Raw genomic sequence first — 26,587 nt, forward strand, 5'->3', positions numbered from 1 at the left:
ATCAAAATTGGATATTGCGTTCTGTAAGAAAGGTGCGTTAGTAATTTGCGGCACATACATACAGACAACTTACATACACACACACATACACACGAACAGACATTGTTCAGTTCGTCGAGCTGAGTCGAATGGTATATACGGTTCGGCCCTTCGAGCCTTGAATCTATTTTGCGTTTTTCGACCGATTGTATAACCTTTGTTGAGTATAACAAAGGTAATATAACAAAGGTAAAAAAGGATCGCGAACCTAATTTATAAAACTCTCAAAATTCATATTTTCTCATGGGCATGTGAAATAATCCCTTATTAGTCCCAGTCTCCATGACCATGGATACTGAATCAGCTTATTATTGGTCACAGTTATCAAAGTTGTTTGTTTTCCTGGAAGTGGAGCATTTTGAAAGTGTGAAGCATTTTGTTACGCGTATGCCGTTAGCTCCGTTCAGGATGGTCTCGGTTTGATCTGGATATTTTTGGTCACTTTAAATTTGTTTTTCGTTTAGTTTTACTTAACATTGACAAAAAAAAATTGTTGTGGAAAAAAGCATTCAAGCTTTGAAAACAAATATTATTTTCTCTAATATCCATTGTGGGACTGGTATGCGTTAATTTTTTAGATAGGACAAACTGACCTGATATTTTTCGCAAATTTTACAAAACAAACTATGTTGTTTTTCACATTTATTTTGAGGAGCATTGGCGATTGTAACCACTGATGGTCATGACAAAAATTCAGATGAGACTGATATGCTCTTCACGGCAGTGGTATTTATTTCCATTTTTCAAAAAACTACTTTTTACCTCTAAAATATTGAAACATCCCCCCCCCCCCCTATTTGAAATTTCGGCTACGCCCATGCCAGCTATACAATGTGTATCTCACACAGGTATGAGGGCCCCACTATCTATCATGTTAAAAACAAGAATGAAGTTGAATTTTCTACACGCAGTCTTTTGTATCGAATTGAGCGTAGATTTTTGCATTGAAGGCGTCGCCCCGCAGTTTCGAGGAAGAGAAACGAAACAAAACACTTTGTTGAGTCAGAATATGTAGGCAGTGGAATTTATTCCGTCCATGTTATTGTTATCCGTGATCGGATCAAGGCAATAACAAGGAAAATGTATGGGAGAGCTTTGCCAGTTTCATTTTCAATCTTACAAAATGTAATCTAGTATAGAAAACAAAAACGTAGTTCTACGTCAATAGATCTAATCTCTGGTCGCAGTGATGAGTCCACACAGAGAAAAAAATCGATGCGTTAACACCGTATTTAAATTTTAAACAAAAACCTGGATTTTAATGATTTAAAATTCATGCATTAATTTCACTCTAGAATGAGATTATCTATGTAGGGTTAAATTAAAAAACAACTGTATTGATATATGTTTTTATTTCTTCAAAAAGTGTTTCCAAAATCATTAATCCGTTTTCAGTAGGGGAGAACTGTACAAGACGCACCAGTTGGGTAAGATGACCCACGCTATTAATTCCCCAAAATACTCACACAAGTGGCTGTTTATGACGAATTTCTTCGCTTCTCTCATAAGAACCCAGCTTTCCTACTAACAGTTCTCATATAAAAAAGTGTGCCAGAATGACTTGAATACCTAACAAACTGTACAATTGACTGTGGATCTGTCCAACATGTAATTATTCATGAATTTTATATAAGCTTTTATGCTTAACTGACTTGTAAACAATACAAAAAACTCTGATTCCCCTAACCTTTACACTTTTGGAACTTATAATACTATAAATACTTCAATTTACTTCACTAAAGGCAGAATACACTGGGAAGCGCTTGCACGAGATTGTTTGACAATTTAGGGTACGTTCAATTGCCTTTGATTTTACTTCTAAAGCGTGGTATGCAGTTGAAAAGAAAAGAGAAATTTTGCTTTTTTGCCAAACGGAATTTTGACAGTTGAGAATGCTTCACAGTAACGATATCTTCAGTAACGGATGTCTTCATCGTACACTCAAAATATTTCTCACGATATTGTTACGTAAAAGTTCCTATACTTATTCATTTTTGTCATTTTGCATGATTGATTTGACAAACATAACATCTACGTGAAAATATATGCATACCATGGTTAATCACGTACCATCTACGTGAACTTGACAACGCCAAACAGGATGTATCGCATGAATTCTCTAACCTAACCAGAAATCAAAATGGCATAGCTGTTGTCTGATTGCGAATTAGTTAATTTTCGAAAAATCCTAATAAACTCGAGACTTGAGCTTACAGGAGCCCCACAGCTTCGGTTCAAAGGTGGAAGAGTTACCTGTACAACAACAGCTGCAGCGGACAATAACAATCCCCGGGAATGTCATAATATTTATCAGTTTTTATGTTGTTTTATTCATTTACGAATTGACGAATTTGCATACCTGAGTGATATCTGATAGCAATCACGTTTTACGGAATGTAAAAATTTCATTTATTTCTCTAATTTTTATGAGCTAGGAAAAGGGTTTTAGATATTATCAAAATATGTTGCGATGTGAAGTTCACATTAAATGCATGCATCTACTGAATAAGTTTCAGAGGATTTTTTATTTTTTTTATAGGGGGGGATTTGTTAGTAGCTTAAGTATTTATGATAAATATTAGTAAATAATGAGTATGTGTGTCCAATCACAAATGGTGACTTCTCAACACTGTAAGAAATTTGTAATTTTAATTGTTAGGATTTGTTTGCTTTCGCAATTAGGACTTATCATTCGTAGGGATTTAAACCTACTTGTCAGAGAAGGGGAAGTAAACTAAAAACTAACTTAATTGCTTACTTATTGGCCATCAAGAGAACTTATCGTAGCAATTGAGGATTGCAACGATTTTTGTCGAAAATTGTTAATAATTTTATTTGACATAGCTTCTAATGGTTCAACACCAGTAAGTTTACGTAATTCAAGTGTACCAAACCAAGGAGGACGCTTCAGGGTTTTAAAGTATAATTCATCTCACCAGGTCATGATGGTCAACTGACAATCACGTAGAATCTACTAGAAGACGATAGTGGAAAATATTCACGTAACTTTTCCGGTAACTATAACGTGAAAAATATTTTGAATGTAGGCTAAATGTCTTCCAATCTGGCATCGCTGGATGTGAGACAACCAACCAACTGCCTGACTCTTTCAGTACCTGAATAATGTGCTCATTATTCCGTGCAAAAACAAGTGACATTTTGCTTCACAGCAAGTGAACTTTGTTTTCTCTTTCGGTTTATGATTTCTTTTTAGCTGCGTACCAGCTACTAGAAGAAATTTCATTGCCTGATTCAGTGCCTGAATTTTCATGGGATTGAGATAAGAAAATAAATCCCTTTTTAAACTGCATACTGCACTTGAGACTTCAAGTGCTTCTCACTCCCCGTGCTGTATTCTGCTATTGGCCTTTGTGCTTCTCACTTCCCGTGCTGTTTTCTGCCATTGGCCTTTGTTGTGGTGCGTTTTGGTCACGGGCTTGTTTGGTCGCAATGGTCATTTTCACAAAAAAAAAAGACATTAAAATCGAGTATTTTAGAATTAAATTCGTCATAAACATGCATTATAGAGATCCTACAATCATCCTACACGTTCAATGTCGCTTTAAAATGATTAGAAGCGCTGTAAATCACGCAAAAGCTTAACTGGTGCGTTTTGTACAATCCTCCCCTACATGCTTCAAATAACAAATGGTCCCGGTTTCGTTTTAATCAAAAAAACATCGTGTGTAAAATAACATCTACTAAAAAGTAAAATGTAAAATAACCAATCGACATACAATAAAAAAATTGAGCACTGTCCAACATCGACATTCTGCTCTGTTTGACCCCGACGTGATTTGAACACGCAACCTTCTGATCTGGAGTCAGACGCGCTACCGTTGCGCCACGGAGTCTTGGTGCGTTAATATTGAAGGTTTGACTTGTGATGTTCCATATGAGCATTTGAAGAAAAATCGCGTGGTTTATTTGAACAAGTCAGGCGTGAAGCGTGAAGTCCGCTTGAAATAAATAAACTATTTGTTTTATTCAAGTGGAGAAAATGAAATCTCATGCGGCCTTTTGCTTCAGGTTTGATTAAAAACTATCACTTATCCGATTGAAATATATGCTATACCTTGATATGAAGTGTATTCCAATTAACCCAATCCCGGCGGAGAGAAATCAGTTTTCATCACAAAAAATGAACTTTAAAGTCTTATTATTTATCAACTATATACATATTTGACACAAGCTGTATTGCATATTGAAGCACAATCTTTTCTCTAACAATACTCAACAGTTTCATCGTGCAAATTTTCGAGTATAATTGTTGTACTTGAATCAAAGTTTGAAAGTCAAACGGCCCTCGGGGGCAGCAAATATAACATAAACCAAATCATTCCATTGAATAAGTATAGAAATAATCAATTACAAATCTTCAAGGTAGGAATAAGTATAGGATCGTTTATATGAGGCACGAAATCCATAGTCAAAATTATCACTCTACGTAAAACGTTCCATACCAAGTTCGGTCCCGCGATTCAAACCGGTAGAAGCCTGCTAGGCGGCATAGCGGGCCATTTGGCATTCCAAAAGAAATTACGCTCCACTGTCGTGGGTGTAACGGCCATGTCATATTGATATTCGATGGTCACGACGAGCGAGCGGCGCGGTTGTGTAGCGAGCGCCACACGAGCCACGTTCCGTGGAAAGGTGCGAATATGCACCCCACAACAAACGCACTTGTAGTGTTGTAGCTCACGGGCACCAATTGGCCGCCTTCTGTTCGGTGGGCTCGGTCAAGCCCGGTAGTTGGTGTGATTTGAGCTCATTAATGCTTAATTGAGATGCATTCAGATCGGCGGTTCGTTCTTTGGTAGAGATAAGCCGAACGGTAGCCTGCGTCCTCTCGCTCTCTTCAATGGAAGCTGGATGGTATATAAGTACTGTCGTAAGGTTTCTGTTGCACGACTACAGCGCATAACACGCCAACGCGCCCCACCACTGCAATGTTTTGTGTTGTCGTTGGCTTAGTGATTGTTCCTGGTGCTGCTGCTGCTAGTGGTAGGTCGATCGGTCGATCAGTCAGCCGATCGTAGGCGAGAGTGGTTTGGCCTTGTATTGTGCGCACTGTCAATGCAGCGCGATTTGTTGCGACTGGTTTATGGGTGGATGTAAATCATCTCGCAAACAACAGTTAGCAGCCGGGGATCGAATGCATTTGAACCGGGCGGTAATTACCGGGTAAACGGCTCCAGTACTTCTGAAAAAGGGCGGCGGGGGCGGAGGACTGTCCAGATCGCGCTCGCCATGTCGAAGATTGCAGCAGCCAGCAAAGGTGACCTGCGCGCTTGATTTGTCGGAGGCCGAAAGGAAGAAAAAACAGAGCACGTGTGCCGACACGATCAACCGGGGTGATAATGAGGTCCGGGGCCCGTGGGAGGTGTGAGTTATTAAATGTAGGACGCGGTATCTGAATGTCGAATCGAAAATAATTATACGTTTCACATTAATTGTGGACACCCAATAAAACAGACTGTTGGGTCAGCTGATTACAATATTCAAGACCATTAGGCTTGTAATTATGGGCAGCGAATTTTAAGGTAAACAAAAATCGTGTCAGATTAAGCTGTGTGGGTTTAACAATAATTAAAAATACTAGGATTGTTTAAGAAACGTATGTTTAACTTCCTCTCGAGATTGTAGCCAAAAGTTGTGAAAAACCCTAGTTGCTTTGCATCTACACTAGGGCCTTTTTTACGGGGTTGATTGTACCGCCTTTATATGATTAGATCGGATTTACGTATACCAAACTTATTCAATACCGCGTACAAATAATCTTTCAAATAGCGTAAAAATAATCTGCGTTATTATAAAATAATCGCGTTCAAAAAAACGCAACAACCTGAGTATAAAAAGACCCCAGTAAATGTTTTTAAATTTTTTTACACATTTTTCATATTCTAGTGTTGTTACTGTCAGAAAGAATATCCGGATTTTATACTGAAGGGATTCAAAGAGCAGTTTGTACCTATTAGGATTCTATTCGTAATTCAGAATAAAACCGGTCTCGAAGTTAGAACTAGGTTGACACAAAATCCTAGTAAGTTTGTATGAAAAAAATATTTCACAACTTCACATTCTTGGTGATAACTTTTAAATTATTCATTCAATCTTCCACTGTTTACTGTAGAGTAATAATTATTACTCTCCGAAAAAGTTTCACCTTCAAGACATCAAAATAGTCTAGGCTCATTGAAACAAACATTAGTTGACCTAGTAGGACGGGGAGATTCTGTAATTTTTTTTTTGCTATATAGGAAATCATAGCAGGCAGCTGGTGTCTACTTATGAAGTCTGTGCCAGGCATGCTCGCACGTGATTGGTACATTGTTCGTGGAAATTCGAACTTGAAACTTTTATGAATTTTTCACTGTTTAACAATGAAGTGATAATGATAACTGAAGAATCACAAAATTGTCCATCATTTCATCAATTCAACGACATATTGATTATCGTGATCCATTATGTGGTTCCATCAGTATTACCGTTTGAAATCTTTTATTTCGACGTTACACCTTGGTTTTTAGTTTCTCCAGAATGTATCTCAATATAGTGCAATTAGACGTAGTCCTACGTCAAAAAAAATGCGCAAAAAATAAACTAGGTATACAAAAACAGAAAAACACCAAAACAATATTGGCAACAAAGAACCAAAGTTGAAATAAAAGTGTAAATTCTTTCTATTTCACCGCTACTAAGCAATAATTATAATTTAGGATTTCATCTATTCAAAATTTAAAAAAAAAATTGTCAATTTAGCTAATTTAAGGAATTTTTTGCATTTACGTGAATCATTTCAATTATGCAAAAACAGGAAAACACTATTAAAATTTTTTCTTTTTTGGGTGATCATTTTCATCCCACTTATAGATTTCACCTCATCACACAGTACATCTGATCGTGAAATTGTGAGACTTTAGGAAAGAACACAGTTGAGAATGACGGAAGTGAAGAAGACGACCCAGAAGCCATATAGTTCTTTACTTTCACTTAGTGATGCTATCAAGTCCCGTAACAATGTACGTGGATGGACTCAAGTAAATAGCACTGACCTTTCGTATTATCTTTCATTGTGAAAAGTAAAACCGAAATAGCTATGGAAAAAGATATGACGGAGTTGTATATTTTGTTTCATTATTTTCTGATCGTTTCAATTGTAGAATTGCTCGTTTAGCATTTAACCTGTTTAGCCTAGAATCGACCCTTTTGACAAGTGTTGACAGGGAGAGAAGGCTGCTTGAATTTTTTCCATAGTTCGTGCTTTTTTAGATTTTTCTGTTCAAAAAGACCTATTTACGGTCTCCCACAGTTTCTCAATGGAATTTAGGTTTGGTGATTGAGTTGGCCACTCCATAACGTTTACCTTGTGATTAGCGAACTACAAACTTCAACCTCACTAGAACTTGCTCTCGTGTGAGCATGGGAACCATGGCACTGCTGACACTGAGAGTGTGCTACATAGACAGCAAACTCTTTGGTCTGCAGATGGAAAAAACTGATGAAATCGCATACCAGAGAGCCCTATTTTAGGAAACAGAAAATAGTCACTCGGGGCGAAATCTGGCGAACACGAATGGTGAAGGGCCAATTTGTAACGTAATTCGTTTGATTTAAAGCTAGCAGAATGAGCGAGAATGTTGTCTTGGTGAAAGAGCACTTTTGTCTTTGCCATATTTGATTGTTTTGCCTTGATTTCAACGGCTAATGGTTTCAATAATGTATAAACATATGGTTTACAGATTTTCACCAATGACATTCACCAATGAACCAGTCATTTGGTCGACTCGAAGGTTCCTTCGTGGAAGTTACTCGTGCCTCGCCAAGCAGGCGCACGTAGTCCTCAGTAGTCTGCAGGTTGTGTAACTACCGGATGTTTGTTCAAAAAGGGCGTATTCATCATGTGTAAAACGTCGTGCATAGTTTTGAGCGCTTATGTATTGCTACTAGGTGGTGTTCTGAGTCGATATCCGCATCCCTTAAAAATGCCAACTTTAGTTGTCAGCCGTTAGTATCAATTGGTTCGATCATGACTCATAACCTTTATAACATGTCACGAAATTTTGGCAGCATTCTAGTTAAGGTTGGTTTATTCGGACAACCTCAATATCTATTTTACTTACTGGGTCCGGTAATGTTATGTGCAAAAAACAGATAAATTTATCAAAACGCTTTATTTTAAATTTATTCAATTTCCCTCGAAAACATATCACTTTTTAAAAATTTATTGGTCAAGTTCAACTTGTTCGCCCTTGAGTTAGTCACTCGCCAGACTATCGAGGCTAGGAGATGATCAGGACTTCCACACCTTCATATTTTTCAAAGCAGACTCCGGTCTCCATAATATCCCAGACGGTAAAGTCCACAGGGTTTAGTTTCGGTGAACTCGCCGGCCATTCCGAGCTCGAAATGAACCCTGGAAAATTTCCGCAATCGATCATTCGGTAGTTTTTGTGTTGTAAGGAGTATTTAACGAATGTTTCGTCTGTAGCTTTATTCGATTCTTCACCAAACATATGCAGTTCCGCCAGATACGGTTTGACCCCATAGACCATTTCATGCGGAATCCTCTTCTGGCTCGGTATTTCCCGCCTTACGTAGCACCTTCTTACTGCATCTTCATCATCTGTATGTATTGTTCAAACCAATCTAGTGCCTGCGATTTCCAATGCAGGAAGTATATCCACGAATAGCGGCTGTAGTCGTCGATAAAGGTAAACCACGGGGTCTTCGTGTTCATTGGTCTACTCAAGTCAATATTTACGAGATCTCAGACAGTTTCCTCTCCACACAGTACTCACAAATCGCCTTAATTTCAGAGGCGCTGAATCTCAATGCCAGTTGCAAGGCTTCGCTTCTCTTCTTCCAAAATCGCCTCAGGATCTTGATGTCCAAACTGTGTCACTCGTGAGAACTCAGTGGGTTGTGGTTTACTATTTTCCAGAACAACTGCCGTCGGTGTAAGAATCACTTACAATATGACATAGTCGCTTAAGTAAGCCTTCTCCTTTGACCGGGCACTTCTAGCCATTGGCAACCACCACTTTTTCTAGTGATTCTGTCTTTTGGTGATCTACATTCACGAAAAACTTCCGGTTTAAACAGATATACCACGAAGCCTCAGAGACCATTATCGGACTGAATTGTTCACGGTGACCGCAAAAGCTCCAGTATTACAATGATTTCAGCTTTTGTTATGATTTGCATGGTTTTGAGGTCTTTTATTTATTTAAAAATCAATCATCGCTTATCCGAAAATATTCGGTGAATTATTATAATCAATTTTCCCTTTGAAAATAACCTTCTGAGTGAAAGTGAAACTAGAGGCGAATAACAAATCGATCCATTAGATTCTTCACTCAAACCATCCAATTCCCGTCGGTTGGAAAAAGATGCAAGAAGAACCCAAAGATCGGTTGACAGCTGAGAATTTATGGCCTAATAAGTGTCAACTCTTCGTGACTTTGCTGTCTTATTCCAGCCAGAGCAGAACCGAACTCAGGCCTAATTAAAAGAAGTTTGCCACGACAGCGTGTTACACAATCAATGCAGAAATAAAAAAAAAAACAGCACACGGTCGGCAACAATAAAACTCAGCCGGCAGCAGCACTAGAATGGCCGTTAGTTTAATTGGCACCCACTTTTTTTTTGCTTCCTTTCTTATTTTGATGCAAAGCAGCCCTACAAGGAAACGCGAGCATGTTGTTTGGCCACCGGGGCTACAGAGCAAGTCAACGGTGGTGTGCTGTTGCAATTGCTGCACTAATAAAATGTCATCCAAATTGATTTCTTTTATTCGTCACGATCTCGCTCGGAGCTTCCACCTCTTCATCGGCGCTCCGGTGGCTGTAACCTTTCACGGCGGCCCTTTTTTGTGCGCCCGTTTTGGGAGGCACCAACTAAGGATTTGCCGTTCTTTTTCATGCTATGTCGTGCGCCCGATTCGCGTTCACGAAATGAGGGAAACATTAAACTAAATACAAACAGAAAAACCTAATGGTCCAATCAATGAGCGAGAAAATCTCCACTAATTGATGCAAATAAAGTAATAAAATTTCATTGACGCCGCTGGAACAGTCTCGGCTGGTGGTGGGTTATTGTGCTATTACACAGGTACTGGGGCTAAGGCCGCACTGAGCCTCAACTATGCGCTATGTGTTCGCTTTTTAGTCACTGTTTTAATTTACTGCATATATTGTGAAACCAATTAATTAATGGTTGGTTATTAGCCTCGTTTTCTATCTGCCAAAGAATCAATAAGGGGAAAAAGTGTCCAAATCGAATGTTCGTCCTAGAAAAGCTAATGGCAGCTAAGCAGTGATTTTATTCCAAATGATTAGTTTACACGGCAAGCGAAGCCCCATCGGAGTGACTTGCACACCTGCCGTTACGATACGGGAAGCCCAAGGATCATGAGTGGTTTTAATTATTTTCATGCAATTACAATCAAATTAAATTAACCATCCGCTGGCAATAAATTAAGCCTGCATCCGCCGGCGCTGACGTTGTCAGCATCCTGGAGCATCGAGCGCATATAAATTATCATTAGTCTTTTATCGAAAATCACCCGTCGAGTGCGCCGCCGTGTTGTGGTGCTTTGCGAGACGAACGCCTAGACAACTCTTCGGCACTAGATTGTAATTTGTTTGATACAACAGCATCATTAGAGCTCGGATACGAATTGGCGCTAATCCGTTCAATTTGCCCCGCGACGCGTTTCCTTACCGAGGATTAATCGCATGCCAATGTGAGCGCGGTGTGAAGTTTGATGCATGTCATACGGCTCTACTAAGCATTTCTTACTTCCTAATAAGCGTTGTTTATTTTAAACTCATTAGATTTTTTATATACACCGTGTTCAATAAGTTTGGATACAATTGCTAAATTCCATAATAATATGTAAATATCAATCTTGAAAAAAAAACCTTTTTGAAACAGCATACCTAACTAGAACTACTTGATATTTTCTAGTGGAAATTATGACAAATTTATGCTAGTAAAACTCCTTCACATCTACCAAAAACCATAGCAGGTGAAGCAGGTGAAAATTTTGAGATTTTCAACAGAATTCAATCATATTGGCGAACACAGAATAGAGAAAATAACCACGGTACCGAAAATCGTCGAATTTTGTTTTTCTGCAGTTTTTGCATAAGACGCAAAGCCTTGCTGAATCACGAGTTATGTTTGTCCATCCATACTGTGTAATTGATAAAAATTGACCTACATATACCTACAATCCACAAGCTTCTTATTTATTTTAATTGCGAAGTGCACACAATTTTCTTGTAATCTGACTGTCAATGTAAGTAATGTTGATTAACTCGAAGCCAGTTTTTCCTTTTTTATAGATATTTTCATTTTCCAAAAAAACAACACGAAAAGTGAAAGTTTTTACGTAAAATGTACAGAAAATTCAACTGGAAAACTTTACTAAAACCGGGAAAAAACCAGGGATTTGAAATTTGAAATTGAGCCCATGATCTCGGTGACAACTGTCTTTGGTGTCTTCTTGTGGTTTCTTTGAGGTTTTTGGCGATAGCCCAGTATTTTTCTATTGGACGGAGCTCTGGTGTGTTGGGAAAGCTCAAGTTCTTCGGCACCACCTGGACGTTGTTCGTGACATACCAATTCATGGCTTTTTTTCTATAATGGCAAGATGCCAAACTCGGCCAGAACAGAATGGAACAGCTTGAGGAAAAGCAACAGACTTGTTCTGAGCACTCCTGCACGTGAACGTCTTGCTAGACGGTACTTTTCGCGATGATAATGCTGCCGATTGGCGAAACCACGAAAACAAATGGTGTGCCACACCAGACATTTCTTTGCAAACTTCGTCAGCTTAAAGTGTTTCAAAATCTCTGCCACCATTCCTCTTCCAGTTGCTGTATAATATTCCTGTCCAGGAAGCTTTTCAAAATCAGCCTTAAGGGGGGACCCTACTCTGGAAAGTCGAAAAATAATAAATTTTCGTATTTTTTTACAGATGCTTAGAGTAGAGTGATGTGTTCGGATATTGTGGCTATTGATTAAGGTATATTTGAAGATATATTATGCACGTTCTGGATATAAATATAGTGAGGATTACGCTGTAAGCAGCGTATCTCTCGAAACCATGTTTTTTAAACTTTTTCAATTTTTCTCAGCATCTACTGAACCGATTTTGCTGAATTTTTTTTTTAACATGTAAAAATGGATTATCTAACTTGTTACGTAGCCGTTTTTTGATACCTGAGTTGTTCAATGTTTTACGATTTTTAAATAGTGATTTTTCATGAAAAAAAACAATTTTTTTAAAAAAATGGCCGCCATTTTGGCAATTTTTGGAATTGGACTTGGACTTGGACTTGGACTTGGACTTGGACTTGGACTTGGACTTGGACTTGGACTTGGACTTGGACTTGGACTTGGACTTGGACTTGGACTTGGACTTGGACTTGGACTTGGACTTGGACTTGGACTTGGACTTGGACTTGGACTTGGACTTGGACTTGGACTTGGACTTGGACTTGGACTTGGACTTGGACTTGGACTTGGACTTGGACTTGGACTTGGACTTGGACTTGGACATGGACTTGGACTTGGACTTGGCCTTGGCCTTGGACTTGAATTCGTACTTGAACTTGAACTTGAACCGAAACTTGAAATTTAACTTGAGTTTGTAATTAAACCTAAACTTGCAATTGGAATTGAGCTTGTAATTTAAAATAATCTTGATCTTTCAATTGTGCTTGAACTCGATAATTGAACATGAACTAGAACGTGAACTTAAAATTTAATCTGAACTTGAACACGAACTTGAATTCGACTGATTTGAACTTAAATTTGAGCTAGTACCTGACATGGAACTTGAACTTGAAATTGAATTTTAACTTGATCTTCAAATTCCACTTGAACTTGAATTTAACTTGAGTTCGTACTTGTATTTTAATTTGTACCGAAACATGAATTTGGACTTCTACTTGAACTTAAACTAGACCCTGGAGTCCACCAAATGGAATAGATTTAAAAGAATTTTTTACTGGGTTTACTCGAACTAAGACAAATATAAAAACATTTTTAATCAGTGGCTTGGTTTCAACGAGAATTGCTTGGATATTGTTTTTGCCATTTGGAAAATTCAATTCCATTTTTCGGAAAATTTGTGTATTTTGATTTCAAATTTGATAATTTCATTTTTTTTATATCTCCGGATATCCTGTATCAATGAACATTCAAGAAATTGTATTTGAAAAAGAATTAGTCAAGCAATTTAAAAATATCAATTTTGAGCGGCAGTGCTGCCAGATATACTAATTTTGCATTTGAAAATTTCAAATTACATTTTTTGGCGAATATATTGCAATTCCTATGAAATAAGCATAAGAAATCAAGACAGTGGCGTAGACACGGAGGAGAGAGGGGTCGCTTAGGTCTTCAATAGACAACCACCCCGCCCCCCTCTGAGCCTTCTATCTTATTTTTTTTAATATTAGGCTCTGCCTTACTATTTATTAAGGTAACAATGGGATGTATGAAAACTTCACCTTTCCGAAAAAAGTTCTCATGCAAAATTTCAACTCAATAGGATATTGAGCTGTAGAGTCTTTAAAGCGGTAAAATTTTAACTTTTTTGCCCTATGAATGAATGCACAGAAATTAAATATGGAACTGTGAAAATCTATTTTTTTGAAGCCAAGTGTCTCAAAAATGTATGAAAATTTATTGTCTCGTGTAGTCCCAAAAAAAATCTCAAAAATGAACAACTTTCTGAGAAAGACTTTCAGCACGAAACCTCTTTTAAACGTCCTTGAGAGTTGATTGCTTATGAGAATTTGTTGGAGACAACACCAGATCTCGACGATTCATGCATTTCTAAGACATTTGACACACAAAATTCGTTTCAGGAAATTGAAAATGGCTTTTTTTTATCGGTAAAAAATGAAACCTGACGTTGAGGTACGACTTCCGGAAATCCATATGATTTCGTACATGCAGAAAAAATAAAGACTGCCCATAATCAAGTCGCTAGATTGATTTTATCAATCAATTTCTTAAATCTAATCTTATCAAAACCCGGGTAGAATGAATTCTCTTTTCCGATTTTTCTCCCTGTTAGCTTTGTTTTTGTCATATATAGGTTACCAAGAAAGAAAACATTATCGCTACTCTTTTTTGTCGCCTACCTACTTCGCTACCATACGGACATCGTGTTTCTCCCACGGGAAACAAGGTGTCTAGTATCAGCTATTTGTCTCAGCGAAGGAATTCCGAGAATACTACAAGGTATACAGCCCTAGGGTTGTATGAAATGGTGACGTGGGACTAAACACTGTAATTAGGGGATTTTCTGTTACAAAGTATACAGAGTCTGCTGACAGAATCAATGTGTTTGCTCAGCGACTGTACGTATTTTTATTTTCAGCCTCTCTTGGAAATCAATTTTTGAAATATATTCAACAACACTCGAATGAATATCGTTTATATTTGGCGATATTGTGCCTGTAGTATTCTTTCGTGCAAACAACATGTATTTCACAAGGCACAAGCATATTGTGCTTGTTGAAGAAGAACCAAGAATTGCATCAAGTAATGCATCAAAGTCAGAATGAACTCTTTATCCTCAAAAACCAAATCCAATAATACTTAAGTTATTAGAATGAATGGTTTTGTCTTATTTAACTCTGATTAAATCAAATCTATAATATGGATCTTACATTCAAAATAATATGGAAGCCCTTACAAAGGTTCATTAATTGGCAAACATAAGAAGATATGTTAAACAAAATTATTAACAAGTTGCAGTAAAAAATCGTAGCAATCAACAATTCCGTTTTTGTTTTTTGCTTGACAATTTTTTCATTTGCTCACAACTACATTCGCTGTATTACGAAGACAGCTAATATACGATTATTATGGTAAAGCTTAGAATATATCATCTAACAATTTTGAAATGTAAAAAGAGATTGTTAATAAATATTAGTAAATAAACCAAAAATTCACAAGCATTCGCAGGTTCTCACTCTTCTATAATTGATATAATTGGGAATTCACTTTTTCGATACTATCCGGTCACGATTATTTAGTGAATATCGAAGATAAAATTATGCTAATTGGTTCATTATTCGCGTAAATTTCTCATTGAAACTTTTTATCAATTTTACCGCTTAACAATGAAATTAGAGTGATAACTAGCATATTACAAAATTGTTCTACATTTTATCTATCCAACAACATATTGGTTATTGTTATCCATCATGTGGTTATGCTGTTATAACACAGTTTCATTTCCAATTTTACAGAATGCATCCCAGTATAGTAAACAAAGACGTAGTCCCACGTCAAAATATTCTTTTTTCAGACAATGCAACAAAAGGCTGCGTCGGATGTTATCTGTCTGTGGAAATGGAATTTTATTTTTTTTACCTGCTTCTTGAAAGGAGGCTGTCGTACGATAGACTTGGAATTTTCATAGGGATTTTTTCGAGGACGAATTCGAAATGTCAATCGCCGTTGGCACCCTACAGTACATGCTATGTTGTTCTCGAATTGACCATTGACTTAACTACGCAACGATTCATTAAGCAGCATGTGCGTTATACGATAAGCGGTATCGTTGAAGATAGCACGAAACCCTTAATCTGACACTTTGTTCTCTCCCATTCTCTCTCCTCAATACTCTCCCGCTTTCATGTCTCTACTACAACATAAACCGTATTGAGAGTAAGTGAGTGCGTCAAACAACGTTTTGACACAGGATAGTCATTGATTTAGGTTACTTCTCTTCAACATTTTCAAAATTTATATTATCAAATTTGAAGAAGGAATTCAAAAATTCCAGATTATTAAAAAAATAACTTTGTGGATATTCAAGGAATCGGCAACACTACCGGTCACAATTTGTGTATTTTCTGAACTGCTTGCCTAATTTTTTTCAAAATGCATCATCCACATTTTGTTCATGATCAAACCAGTGATATTAGCAAAATAAAATAGAAATTAGTAGATGAATCAGTATGGATACTTCGGAGTGCTAAGTGTATTGTCAAATTCCAAATCAGAATGTATTCGATTGCTGAATTCGCGTTTTAGTTCTTCAAATGCAAAAATAAAAAATCTGGCAACACTGTCACGCAAAATTTATATATTTTTTAACTTTTTAACTAATTTGCTTCAAAATTCAATTTTTCAAAAGAACATTAATATAAAAAATCCAGAGATACACACTTAAAATTTATTTCCGGGTCTCGGTAATTTTTGCCAAGAACGGCACCACTGAGTGCTCGGTTGAAAATTTATGTAATGACAGCTGTCTTTTTTTCGTAAATTTCGCCTCAACCTAACTGAAATTTTGGCACAAAATAACACCGGACTATCACTACCGAGATGAACGGGGGCCTAGTGTGGTTGGTAACGTCTCCGCCAACCACGCTCGACTCCTGGGTTCGAATCCCACCGCCGACATAGGTGTCGATGGTTGTGAGGTGGCGTGATCCACTCGCAACCAACCCAACTGGTCTAGATTAAATCCTAGCCGACACCGGGAGATTTTCTGAGGCGAAAAATCTCTGGGATCACGCCTTCCATCGCATGAGGAAGTAAAGCCGTTGGCGCCGGTCCGTTAATAAACGGGTCGTGAGTTAGGGTCCTGGGTGTGGAGTCGCCTACCTGGGCGTCGATGATTGGCCACAACAGTGGCGGAACTAGACCGACGGAAAATAAACGAGAATAAAAAAAAAATCACTACCGAGATTACGGATATTTTGTACCGAAATTTCAGATAGGTGAACCGAGATTTACGAAAAAATGTGACAGCTGCCATTAATATTTCAAAAATTATATTGATTTCAAAACTCATCAAATACACAATCTTGGATCACTTTTGGGAGTGGTCCCAAATATGAAACAATTTGCATCATATTATGGATCAACATAATAAAAAACAGTTTTTGGCAAGGAATTCATTCAATGAACTTCATTCCAATTATGTAATACGAAGAAATAACATGTTTTAAATCATATTAGAGATCTCGCATGCTCTGGCCACATTGTATGAGGCTTTCGCGGTTGCAGTAACAGTGCAGATACATTATAATGTTTTGCCGCTTTACGTAGCTTTCCTGTTCCGTATGATTTGGAAACAGTATTTTCCAAAGACTCAGCACTGTTTAGCTTCCCTTAAAAGCTGAGAGAGTGTTTTAATTGGTGAGATTCGCATTTGAATCGAAGTGATCCATAATTGTGAAAAATTATCTTGTCATGGTCCCTATTATGAAACACTTAGAAAATTACTTATTTTTACAGAAAAATCGTTATCAACCATCAACATTTTGATGAATCGTGAAGAAAACACCTCAATCTTTGTGTACGAGCTATTTGTTGTACAAGAATTAGCGATTTTATCGCAAATAAACCTTATGAATGAGAAAAATAATTCCCGTTGACAATTTTTTACGCGTATACAAAACGCATTACTCTAGAGATAAGAACGATGTTTACTGGTTCAAACCTAGCATATATGACATATATTACTGCAAAAATGTTACATGCCTCTAAACAGTTTTTGTAACTGAGTAAAACACCATGAAATTCAAAAGTGATTCGTAATTGTGGGGGGAGTGTAACTCGAGTTCGGAGTGGTAAGTGTAAAATTTGCTCTGAAATACGATAAAGCTACCAAATTTAAAATCCAAATACATTCATTTGTGAAAAATGAAATTTAATGCCAAATAAACATTTAAATGATTTAATATAACTAAAATTAATATTTTTTAAATTTTTGATCCCTTGACTCATTATTTTTGTAAGATTATATCAGTTTACTTTTGTACATTATATATTTGTAGCCATAATTTGAAGAAAATAAAGCTATCTGTCGAAATATAGCACTTTTATACAAAACGAACGGTTCCACGGAGCGAAGTTTGATTTTATGAACAACTCCCCGAAATTTGAGTCAAATCGGAGAAGGTTGTTGACACTTTCGTAGCATTTTTCTCACTTTTGAGATTAACCGACTCTTATGAATTTGCAATTCGAAACTAATTTGCTTTTAATTTCGGTATGGGACTTGATTTGGTTTGAAAACACAAAAACAGATAGATAAGAAGCAGTGAGCCATGTTCGTACCCATAAGCTGCCAATTTTGAACTGATATGACTAAAAAAAACACAATGTTTAGCATAATTTTATATTTTTGTCAGCTTATTGTAAACCAAGCATAAACAACTCACACCGATGTGACAGCTGTCACTGCATATCTAGTCACTTTTCACTGCTTAATTTGCGTTATACAACCACAGCGCTAACGGATATTCAGTATATTCAGTTAGATCATAAAATCGTCACTTTGATCGACACCAATTGCAATAAAATTTCCTCCTTATGTACGCTGTCGGACACCTGCTTGCGTTAATGAACCTTTTCGACAAATGTTTTTGACTCGTCTGTTGCGGAGCCTGTTATTGGTGGTCACCCAGGAAATGAGACGGGGTTTGCGGACAGAGGACGTGCCTTATTTTAATTAAAATATTAAAATATGAAAAGTGCAAACTACCGCATTCTTGTGTGCCATGCATGATACACCGATCACTATCGCCGGTCGGTGATTTCGAAGCCGTATCTCGTGTGGGAGGAAAGCAAGCAGCATGGATTTTTTTTTTTGCTTTGCTTTCCTATAACCAAACGAGTTCCTTTAGCCGCACTACGCTGCTGGTATAGCCACTTCTAGCTGAATGGAAAGACCGATTATTGGAGATGTTATGTGCATATAAATTGTTCGTTGCCAATTTATGGTGGCCATTTGGAATCGCTAAAAGCGCTGGAAATAACAATAATCAGCCGCAGGCAAAAGAGCGCGTAGTTCGCATGCTCCTAGGGAGGAAAGTTGGTAGTCACGCCCCCACACCTGAGGATTCCGAAGCACAGATGGAAGCACAGTTATTTAATCGAGTCAGGCAGCTCTTATCGAAAAGCTGAAAATAAACTTCTATTAAGTTCAGCTAACGACAAAGTAGAGAGGTTGCTCGATTTTAGTTTCATCTCGTATTCGATTTGATTCGTTTACAGTCCAGTAGAAACGGCCTATCCAGGCGCCGTCATTTAAATAACTGGTCGATCGAAACTCGATCCAACTGATCGATCGAAATGATGACAGACGTTAGACAACAATGGCTTTGCGCTCGAACGTGGCAGTCTCCGTTTAATGATCTGCCTGGTGAGATGACTTCAATGCAGTACAGTGAGAAACTTATCCGCTAAGCATGTCAGTAGGCAGATTTGCTCGAAAGTCTTCGGCACTGAGCATAGTTATAAATCAATCCACTGAATGCTCTCAAGACAATCATCTGGCCGACATCCGGATCTTCAGCAATCGCAGAAAAAAAACGATCACGTGAAATCAACTATGAGTTGGGGCCAAAACGCGAAGCCTAAGCTTGCTCGGTGTGTTCGATGGGACGGCCGTAAATCATACTTTTAACTTCGTTTTGTGAATGAAGCTTTTCATGGCAGAAGATCTAATGTTAGGAAGAGAGACTAGAAACACTTTGATAGAGTTGTCATTAGGATTAGCGAATGAATCATGGAGGGCCGTATCAAATAATGAATTAGTGATTCCTTTTATCAATGAAGAATTATTCTTCAATTATTCCTTTTTTATTACCTATAGCTTTTAAAATTTAAAAAATCAAATTCCACTATTATTTCGATTAGTGTCCACTCTGACACGGACGGTTCACGGTTGGACCGGCGCCAGCGCGCAGCGCGGTGCACTAGTGCACACCAATATAAAAAGCCCAAGTAACACACGTTGGTATAGAATAGTTGACGTTACCTATTCCATGACATCAATATCACCAGAAAAGCGCAAAACATGAAAGCTAGTAGAACAAGTACCGATAACTGCATGAAAACAAGCCAACTTGATATATTTAGGTGGCAAAATACATCTCGAGTACTAATACGGCAATGTGCAAATCTGTTGCTATGACAACTGTTAACCAGCGCATGCGCAAATGTGTTGTGTCTGCGCAGTGCAACTAGATCGGCAATTTTTTTATCAGTGGCAGTTTTAATTGATTATAAAATGATGACAAAAAATAATATTCAACCTTTCAAAAAGAGTTGTTTCTTTCGCTTGAATATTGAAATTGTTTTCGCATAGTTTCAACGTTATCTGGATATAAAATCTAACAAAACTAGAAAACGTTGTTAGATATACAATAACCAAAATCTGAAGTGATATTGGTTACACTGCAAGCGTTTTGTTTATCTTTTGATGGCGCGTTTTGACCCGCTTCGAATAAATATAGAAATCGTTCGTATAATTTAAATGATAATTTGATCAAGTAATTTTCATTTGGGTATTGGATGCTACGACTATTGTACTAAGGAAAAGCATTTTACAGGTACGTAGTGTTGTTATTAGATGGTGTAATGTCTTACGAAAAGACCAAGTGATAGTGATTGTCATTCTTGAACTCATGTTATTAAAAACATCTCCAAAACCAGAAAAAACGAGCTTGTTTTCGAAATGCGGTTGTATTACTGATGAAAAACAACTTCAAACACAATATAATAACACAAGTTTTCCATTGCGCTTGTAGTACACTTATATGACTACTATCGTTGTTACCTATTTTCTAACATGTTTTGTGTGTTACTTGGGAGACTTGCATTGTTTATTTCGGTCGACAGGGCTTATTCAACTCGCGTAAAAATTGCAGACCGTGCGCGTGCACTCGTGCTTACACGGCGGGATTGGGAACGGACCCCCGGGCAGGGGAGAGTAACGGAGTTTGGGTCAACGAAAGAGCGGAAAGTTGAATCGCGAAAAAAGCCAGACCCATGAAGCGCGCCTTTGTCATGAAGGTTAACAGTTTGTGACGGACAAGTGATTCCAAAATGAAAAGTAACAACCGAAACGGAAGCACTCCGAAGTGCGAAAAGCCGTAGTGCGGTGGCAGGCCAACAAAATTGGATATTTTATGGTGGTCTAACAACGCTTCTGAAATTCGTTCAAGGATTTCAACGAATATGTTAGTGGCAATGTTAGCAAGATGGTAGGTAATTTTGTGTAAATTTATTCTGATACGGCTATCAGTATCGATTCATCAGGATTGCTCCAGATTTTATACCGTATAAAAATACTCGAAACTATTACTACTAACAATATCGTACTTTCTCGATCGAGTTTTGCTATTTTTAAAATACCAAACTGTGTCCGTTTCGACAATCGAGCAGTGCTTTACAATAAAGCGGCCGAAAGGATAATAAGTTGAAACCTCCAGGGAATTGTAATTGACGATAATAGTGGCCGGAGGCAGCGAGACTTGGAGTAGTGAGCGTAAAAAGAAAGGGTAAAAAAGCATATACACAAGCACGAATTATAATAATCTTGTCACTTACTCTCAATATTGATAATTCTAATAATAGTACTGTATCACAAAAAATCAATGTTTCTGATCGCAGTGATGAGTCCGAACAAAAAAAAAAACTGGTTGGATTCACGAGATGTATTGCGTTTAGAATACTGAAAATTGTATGAACACTAGCGTCACGTAGCTATAAATTTTCAAACAAAACGACTGCGCAAGAAACAAAAGCCCTTGACCTCCTGAATGACTTTGCCGTAGGCGACAACTTTCTAAGTCAGTTGTTCCCAACCGGGGGTCCGCGACCGGTAAGGGGGCCGCAATCCTCATCTGGAGGGGACGCGAAGGTCTTGGTAAATTTGACAGATGATTATTATTTCTTCCTAGAAACCTATGTGAGAGCGCATTTTCAACACCTCTGCATATTAGAACCATGACGTGACACAAATTTGACTTGCAGGACGATATGGGACTAACAAACACAGCCTCGTTTTATAAAACTTGTCTCTGAAATTATTTTGGGGGGCCGCGAAGCTCTTTGTGTAAGACAAAAGGGGCTGCGAAGCCAAAAAGGTTAAGAACCACTGTTCTATAGACTGTTCCGAAAATTATAAATACATCTTCTTTCTTGAATAAAACAAAAAATACATAATTTTTCGGGTCATTTTATTCTGAAATATAGATAAGTGTTTTCTTTCCAGTTGCAATTCAAGTTGGGATTATTTTTCGTAGGATACGCGAGTTCTCTAACTTTTCTCTTAACACTACTCAAAAGCTTTTGCACAGTGTGTTCTCCGACAATTTTTACCACTTTAAGCCAATCTTTTTTAAATTTTTTAACATTGTCCGCTGGTTTGACTATTTCCTCAGCTTTGCCTTGGTCAAAGCCCAAAAAGTTTCAATAGGGCTGATTTCAGGGCAGTTTGGAGGATTCATCTCCTTTGGGACACATGTGACATTATTTGTTTTATATCACCCTAGTGCATCCTTAGAGTAATGGCAGGAAGCAAGATCGGGCCAAAAGATTGGAGGATTGTTATGCTGCTTAACCATGGGTAACAACCTTTTCTGCCAACACTCTTTCACGTAAATTTTACCATTCATTGTGTCATTCGTAATGAATGGACGAGATATTTTCCCACATTCACAAATGGCCTGCCAAACCTTCTTGCCGAATTTTTCGGTGTAAATGGCTTTCACTGGTCCAGAGACATCCTTTTCCTTCGGTGATGTATAAAATTGCGGTCCTGGCAGAGTCTTATAGTTTATAGCTTGTTTTGGATTTCGTTTTGGCTGCTTCTGCTTCCGACGGGTCTGCAGACCCATTCTTCCCTTGGCACGCATAACGTTACTCGCCGAGGTTCCAAGCTTTCTCGCCACATCTCGTACTGATACTGAAGGATGCCGCTCGTAGTATTCCTTAACCTTTTTGTCCATTGTGGGATCAACAGGCCCGGGCTTTCTACCACGTCTTGGGGCATCAGTAAATGTGCACTCTTCACAATACTTCCGCAATGCGGTTTGAACTGCTCCGACACTTATACCTTCTTCTCTGGCTAATTTTCTCATAAGAGGACCACTCACGGTGCCCCATTTGTGCACAATTCGCTTTCTTTGCTCGGGAGAAAGGCCACGCATTTTCAAAATTTCGCACTAAATGTTAGAAAAAATGACAGCATCTGTTTCTTTTGGATGTAAACAACAGGACGCAGCCAACGTTTGGTTGAATACTGCACGTTATTTGAAATGACGGTTGATCGTAAGTGTATTTATAATTATCGGAACGGTCTATAAAACTTTGCCAAATAAACCATTTCTCTAACTCTTGACACAAAATTTAGTATTTCTAATATATGAAAACCTGCTGTAACATATGCTCGCCGTACTCTAATATGGGTAGATTGGGACAAATGTAACCTACATGATTTTATAATATTTCAGCTTAACTTCAAGGAAAAGTATTGACATCATGATTCCACATGCTCCTTTCTATCCTATACGCTCTAGGAGATATCGAAAAAAAGGTAAAACATGCTATAACTTTGTAAGGAAACGTGCTGGAGATGTATGTTCTTTAGCAGAAATGTGTGTATTGTGTTCCCTAACATTTCCTTCGAAAAACATTTCATGTAAAATGCAACTAACAAAAGTTAAGTACAAAAAAACTAAATTTTAAGCAAGTTTCATATAATATGCTTTATAACTTTGTACCGAATGAAGATAGGTTTTTCATTTGTTCAACAAAGTTGCATATTTTTGAATCCTCTACAACTTTTCTGAAGAAACCATTCCTCTATCTCTTAACGCAAAAAAAGATAGTTATTTTTATTTTTAGTACAGTATACTTTTCATAATTTTTGACAATTTGCAATTATGCAAGTCATTTATACAAACAATATTTCCAAAGACACTATTAGGCTAGGATGAAGGTGACAGGCGCTTTGGAGTTAAGTTCCACCTTTTGCCTTATTGGACCACTGTGGCAGCCGATGGGTTTAACTCGATCAACGTTCGCTTAATGCTCGCGGGAGCCTGCTCTCCCGGACGATCCGCCTTGCCGCGGTTAAATGTGCAGCTCTGCTTACGGTTGTGCATTTAACCAAGGCAAACCGAATCGCTTCGCAACGCTATCGGCGTTCACTATGTTATCAGCCTAGGTAAAGTAAGCTTGTTTGCTTTATTTTTGTGGCACGGCTGCTACAATAATTTCTATTTGAATTGAGGTAATAATTCTTTGAATATGTTTTTTGTTCTTTTATCTGTTACTAGCTGACCCGTAAAACTTCGTCTCGCCCAATTTGGTGTTTAATTAAGTAATTTTAAACATTCCAACCTCATTGATTCCTTGCGAATTGTTTATGATATGATCAAAGTCAAAAGGCGTCATTTTCGGCTGTTTCCCGGAAGTTGCTATCTTCCAGTGCATCATTACGATTTCGAAAATACGCATATTGGGTTGTATTTGGAGTCGAATTTTGGCTCCTGTGCATCGAACCGACCTTTTTAGGCTGTTTTCCGGAAAACCTGGTTGAAATATCTATTTGGGAGACATCCCTACCCTCTCAGAATACGGAGGAGTGTCAAGCCATCATAGAAATTTGTGTTTGATTTGTATAAGAGCCCTCCCATCCAGAAATAAGAGGGGTGTCCAACCACCATTTTTGAAGTAGAATACTTCTCTCAGGAAGTTCGGCTACATAGGGATGTGAAATGAAAATCTAAATCTAAAAAAAGTGCAAAATATGTCCAATTTCAAATGCTAAAAAATCGGTTAGTATTCGATGAATTTCCCTCGTTCTTGTAGCAATAGATTGGAAAATCTCCTAAGATTTTTCCCAAATAAAGGTAATTGTTATTTTATTATTCAAAATATTTGACTATTGAAAATAGTCAAGCCTTGTCAAAACGAAAAAATTGACCTCTGATTGGTCGTTATATGATCGCTTCCCAAGCACGGTCGACATAATCACATACCTTGCATATACCATCATAAACAGCGGATACCAATAGCAGCGTATAACGACCACAACTGTGGTATGGCCACGGATAGTGTATCAGTTGCAGCGGGTATCAGCATCGATAACAGCTGATGCAATGAGGCACTTTAGTGAAATGCAGTCTCTGTGCGAGGGCGGGCACTAGTAAATGCATTCAATGAAAAGTTGACTTATTTTGACAACACGTGAGCCGTCTAGTTTTGAATGTTAAATTAGCTTTCCACTGTTTATTTTATCACAAGGAATACTTCATTCGCACTGTCAGTGATAACGCCAAGATACCTTATCCGATATTGAATTGAACAACAAATTGTCCTTTTCAAGATGAAACAAAAACCTGATGATTGAAGAGTTAATATTTTCTCTTGAGTTAATTTTCATTTTTGAATTTATGAAAGTTATAAATTTTACTTCATCTCCGTGCCTCAGAACGTACTGAATAATTTTTTCCTTCAGTCATAAGCACGACATCCGAAAAATTTTCACTATTTGCATACAAATTAATTGTTCGCATGATCAAAATTTAAAAATTGGCAAACTCTAATCATGACAAGCAATTAACTATATTATTGAATTAGTCAATCCTTGTTGAAGCGCAAAATTCGATTGATCTGCACTAGAAAAAATGACTGACACGCAAGTAGTCGGACTATCTTTCTTGTAAAAGTATTCTACTTCAACTTTGCGGTCGTGGCTTTGCACACAACCTTCCTGTGATTTTTGCTCCGAAGAACCCCCTAATGCCAAATTTGGTTCCATTCACTTGATTAATTCTTGAATTGTGAAAAAATATGAGTTTCATTTGTATGAGCCTGCTCTTCCAGAAGAGGGAGGGTTATCGAATCAGCATGAAAATTTTTCTTGCTCTCTAAAACCTCAACATGTCAATTTTGGATTGATTAACTTGATTATGTCTTGAAATGCGTAGAAATTTGTGTTTTATTTATAGAAAAACCTTCCATTCCAGAAGAAGGAGTAAACTCTTATGGACATTTTTGTTACCCCTGGAAACATTTACCTTCCAAATTTGGTTCCATTTACTTGATTAGCTCTCGAGATGTGCAGAGTTTTGTAATTCATTTGTATGTCCCTTCCAAAATTCGAATTATTTTAATGTTTATAAATTTCGAAACCAATATGTATTAAACAGACGAAAATTGAAAACCACGGAAGAAATATTTAAAATGAGATCATCGTACGTAACAAGCCAAAAGCAACACAAATTGGTGGGTCCCGACAATTAGAACCTAAAGCGCCGTACCCAAATTACGTAACGCATGAAGGGAGAAAGGGGTAAAAATTGATTTAAACGAACTTTGAGTTAAGATCTGTACTTGGGCGATGTAGATTTTGATTCTTGGATAGTTTTAGCATGATTTAGGCCAATAACAATAAATGGCGAAAAAAATTTTTTTTTGGTAGATATAACCCCTTAATGCAGGCAACAAGCCAAACATTTGAATCATATTAGTGTGTTGAAAATTATGAAAAATAGGGCAAAATTTAAAAAAAAACCTTTTGGCTTTAATTTACTCAGCGATTAGAATTATTCCAGAAGCCAATGGTGAAAAAAAATAAAGACTAGCTGGACGCTAGCAAATGATCAGACTTATTTTAGAAATGCTCATTAGGGTGGCCCGTAATTTTATCATGTTTGGAAATCTACGGACAACCCTTCAAATGAAAGCTTAGGTTGTT

The 26,587-nt window shown here is 37.5% G+C and overlaps 1 non-coding gene across 1 annotated transcript; it reads right to left on the reverse strand.

Annotated features, from left to right (window-relative positions):
* Positions 1 to 3,821: 3,821 nt before the first annotated feature.
* Positions 3,822 to 3,893, reverse strand: Trnaw-cca (transfer RNA tryptophan (anticodon CCA)). The gene has a single exon. It is a non-coding gene; the product is annotated as a tRNA-Trp (tRNA).
* Positions 3,894 to 26,587: the final 22,694 nt, after the last annotated feature.

Source organism: Wyeomyia smithii, chromosome 2 (assembly GCF_029784165.1).
Source record: "Wyeomyia smithii strain HCP4-BCI-WySm-NY-G18 chromosome 2, ASM2978416v1, whole genome shotgun sequence".
In the NCBI taxonomy this organism is placed as follows: domain Eukaryota; kingdom Metazoa; phylum Arthropoda; class Insecta; order Diptera; family Culicidae; genus Wyeomyia; species Wyeomyia smithii.